We start from the raw sequence: 4,811 nt of genomic DNA on the forward strand, positions 1-4,811 counted from the left end.
TTTAGACAAAAACTGACATCATAATTAATTCTATCACATCCTTACAAAGTTTATCTAAATCATCTATAAATAAAAACCGTGTAATAATTTTGTCAAACAACTTCTATTAAAGCGTATGATATGATGACCATCTCTATATAATTCTTATCATAAAATTCATTCTTTCATTCCAAGGATGTATATAAAGATTTATGATTTGTTTATAAGCTTTTGAATTGTAAATGTACCTTTATTTATCTTATTAACAATACACTGAATTTGATTTTGTGGTGATTTTAGTTTTCTTTTTTACAAGTATAAAAATTACAACACATTTCTTTCTATTTCGATGATTGTTTAATAAACAAGACTTTATGACTTCATATATCATGATGTAGTATTTATTGATATATCTTTTTGGCCTCATGGTTTAAGTTAGAAAGATATTTTAAGTTAACAATTTACTTTGTATGTTATTTTGTTTTATTAAAACAACATTGTAATACCTTCTAATGAATGTAAAATTATTTGTTCTTATAAATATTATACTATCAATTTATTATTATTATCATCATCATCATCATCATCATCATCATCATCATCAATGTCGCTATATATATTTATATACAATTTTAACGCGTATGATACACACGTTACTAGCCATTGAAAGATATTGAACAAGGAAGATAAGTTACAAATAAAACTACAAATGTGGTTTATAAGGAACTATTTACTAATTTGTAATTGTAAAATGGATGTTATTTTAGTTGAATGTTATGTTTTTACATTATTTATATTTCACTTGATGCTAGAAAAGTGTGTATGTTACATAATTTATATTTTAACTTTTTTTTTTGGGGTGTGTGGGTGGTGTTTGGGTGGCGAGGGTAGGGTGGACTGTGGAGTGAGGGTGGCCGGATCAGGTGATTTGAGAGCATATGAGAAGAATTTTAATTTTATGAATAAGTTTACCAATCTAATAGAGTTTCAAGCATTTCATTATATTTCTAATTCTTTAAAAAAAACACGCGAACCAAGCGCCCGCTAAGTGTATTTTTGTTAGTTACAGTTCATATTTGTTTTATTTTTCTACGGGCTTTTACCTCTAAAAGATTTTACTGAAAAACATGCAAAAGCCAACCTGACGTTTGTAAAGGGGACAAGAGTTCAAACATGATTAATAATCTTTCATAACTTTTGCGGCTATTTTGGTCCTTTTCGGCAAATTCTGATAAAAGCATAGGTCATACTAAACCCATTTTTTTGACAATTTGACAATATCAGAGCTTGATCCAGCCAATATCACAATCATCATGCCCAAAATAGATATGACCAGCATTGCCTTATCATCATGCTCACACTCACATTATTTATGTTTTCCCAATACTAGTTCATGCTTTCCTCCACCGTATGAATGTATACATGGGTTATAAATAATGAAACAAATAGCTTCACTTATATATCTTCTCCCTCAATCTCAATGGGTGAAATTTGGTTATGGAGTTGCATAATAATTATCTGCTATTTCATTCCAAATTCCGCACTTCACGATAATACTCAAACCTTCATCGTACGAATCCAAAACGAATTGCAACCATCCGTTTTCACTGACGTTAAGCGTTGGTATCAAGCAACTCTTGCAAGCTTGAACTCAAGAAAGTTCAATTCTGAAAAACTTACTGATCAAGATCCAAATCAAGACTTCCTTCATGTTTACAAAAATGTTTTCCATGGTTTTGCAGCCAGATTGAGTCCTCAAGAGACCAAAGAACTACAACAACAGCCAGGGGTTATGGCGGTTTTACCAGACGAAATTCGTCATCTTCACACAACTCGATCAATTGAATTTATGGGGCTTGCTAATAAGGAACCTGTTAACATCTTGAAGGAGTCTGATTACGGGTCTAATGTCATCATCGGCATCCTGGACACCGGGATTTCACCTGAAGCACCAAGCTTTCATGATCAAGATCTTGGTCCGATTCCATTAGCGTGGAGAGGAGAGTGTATGGAAGGCGAAAAATTCACAAAAAAACTTTGTAACAAGAAAATAATTGGAGCCAGGTATTTTACAACCGGGTATGAAGCAAGCATCGACCAAATCAACAAAACCGCAAATGTTAAATCTTGCCGTGACACCAACGGCCATGGGACTCACACAGCATCGATTGCAGCCGGAAGGATGGTTCGGAATGCATCTCTTTTTGGTTATGCTAAAGGAGCAGCCGTTGGAGTCGCACCGAAAGCTAGAATCGCTGCGTATAAGATTTGTTGGGGCAAGAATTGTCAGGAGTCGGACATACTAGCGGGTCTTGATAAGGCGGTTGAAGATGGTGTTCATGTCATTTCCATATCGGTTGGTGGCTCCGCGAGTAGACCATATCACCTTGATCCTATAGCAATTTTCGGTGCGATGAGAAAAGGGGTTCTTGTTTCAGCTTCGGCTGGGAATAGTGGTCCAGACTAGATGTCGGTGATAAACAGCACGCCATGGATCACAACAGTCGGTGCGAGCACAATTCACAGAAGGTTTCCCGTAGATTTGATTCTGGAAGATGGTACGATTATCACTGGTGCATCTGTTTCTAGTGGAAGATGGGAAAATAATCCAGCCATGAAATTCTCTCCATTAATTTTGGAAAAAAATGCATTTGATAACCAATTCAGAAACTCGAAATCAGTCCTTTGCATGCCCGGAACACTTGATACTGAACTTGTGAAAGGAAAGATTGTGATTTGTGACCGAGGAGGTACGGTGAAGAGGTATGTACCCGCCTCAACACCGAGCAAGGCGGGTCAACCCACAAGATAAAGACATTATGAAGGCACAAAGCCAAAACCTATGCGCATGGCGCATACAAAACATGCTCAGGCATCATATGCCCAGGCACACATATGCTCGCGCATCACATATGCGCGCGGCGCATCAGCGCGCGGCGCATATCACATGCTCGTGCATATCACACCTGCCCAGGCACACATATGCGCGCAGCGCATCAACGCGCGGCGCATATCACATGCTCGTGCATATCACATCTGCGCATGAAATATCTGCGCGTGAGAATAAAGAGAAGACCTCGCGCATCCTCAGGATGGGCGCATATCACACGTGCACATAATCAACCTCGTCCTTATCCAAATCAGGATTAGGGCAACCTTGATTGTGCACGTCAGACAACCTTCCAGAAGGCATCTTTTTAAGGAGTAAGAATATGCTGATGTTGACAGCTGCCAAATTAAAGGTCGACAACTCAGCATGACACATGTGTTACCACGTGATTACAACCAACGAGAAAGCGCCAGGTGTCCCAGAGGACACGTGGCGCAGTGCGATTGGAGGAGGCCAACGAGGTTGAGCCAAATCAATGGAAACCCTAGCACTATAAATACAGCATCAACTCCACTTTGATGAGACATTCATACTCAATCATTGACAGTTACAGGCAGTGATATCACATTCAATCATATTGAATTACATTCACACACAGTCTCACAATCAGAGGGTATTCAGCTATTCAGCAATACTCTCGAGATTCTTTTACACACATTATCATCTTCTCCACAATATACTGATTCTCACGCCGGAGGGTTACCCCAAAGAGGACCCCTCTGTCCCTTTCTGAGGGGTAAGTAACGGCGCTGTTCATTTTGTAGGTGGAAGAACACAGATCCAGAAGAACCATCGGTGAAATAGTATAATCACACCCGAGGAAAGTAGATCTGCTACCAGTGAGTAGATCCACGTTTCTTCATACGGCTCGAGTCAAGAAAGGTGAAGTGGTGAAGGATGCGGGTGGGATTGGGGTGATCGTGGCCAATGTGGCTCCACAAGGCGAAGGATTGGTATCAGACTCTTATACGATTCCTGGTTTGTTGATAACCGAGTCTGCCCGTAATAAACTCCATGGGTATATGAACTCTACAAAAAATCCCATGGGTAAGATTGCGATTCACGGGACTCAAAACGGAGTTAAACCCGCACCAGTTGTTGCATCTTTCTCGTCAAGAGGACCGAGTGCTGATTCGTTTATTTACTCAAGCCTGATGTAATAGCACCTGGTGTAGACATCCTAGCAGCATGGCCTGACGATGTCCCACCGAGCGAATTACCATCTGACTGTCGACGGTCGGGGTTTAACATACTATCCGGGACTTCAATGTCATGCCCTCATGTGTCTGGTCTAGCCGCCTTACTAAAAGGTGCCCACCCGGATTGGTCTCCCGCTATGATTAGGTCCGCAATGATGACTACCGCCTATATGAATGATTTAGAACAGAAGCCATTGCTAGACGAACAAGCATACAACGAGTCAAGTGTATGGAGCACGGGTGCAGGCCATATAGACCCTGAAAAAGCCGTCGATCCAGGGTTGGTATATGATATAACAGTGAAAGATTACCTCCGATTTCTATGCGCAGTGAACTACTCAACTGAAGCTCTTAAACAGTTTTCACCAAAACCAGTAAAGTGCAACCGGAAGCATAATAAGCCGTGGAACATCAATTATCCGTCTATATCAATCGCATATGGTTCAAGAGGGTCATCAGTGCCAGAAGTTGTGGTCACGAGAACCGAAACTTACATAGGCGAAGGTGTATCAAACTACAATGCGATTATCACAAGCCCAAAAGGAACCAATGTAACAGTAGAGCCAGAAACATTGAGGTTTACCGCAGAAGGTGAGAAACGAAGTTACACAGTTAAAATATTCTCGGATACGGGAATTGGCTCATGGGGGAGTATGGAGACACAATTGGGTAAGTTGGTTTGGACTGATGGGAAGCATAATGTGGTATCGCCTATAGTTGTTGTGCACCAACATTTGTTATAG

At 40.2% G+C, this 4,811-nt stretch overlaps 1 pseudogene; it reads left to right on the forward strand.

Annotated features, from left to right (window-relative positions):
• The first annotated feature begins 1,058 nt into the window (after window positions 1–1,058).
• On the forward strand, window positions 1,059–4,811 carry LOC143548803 (subtilisin-like protease SBT1.5; annotated as a pseudogene).

This window comes from Bidens hawaiensis, unplaced genomic scaffold (genome assembly GCF_021521415.1).
Source record: "Bidens hawaiensis isolate Kalapana, Puna unplaced genomic scaffold, B.hawaiensis_p1.1 tig00015250_1, whole genome shotgun sequence".
Lineage (NCBI taxonomy): Eukaryota > Viridiplantae > Streptophyta > Magnoliopsida > Asterales > Asteraceae > Bidens > Bidens hawaiensis.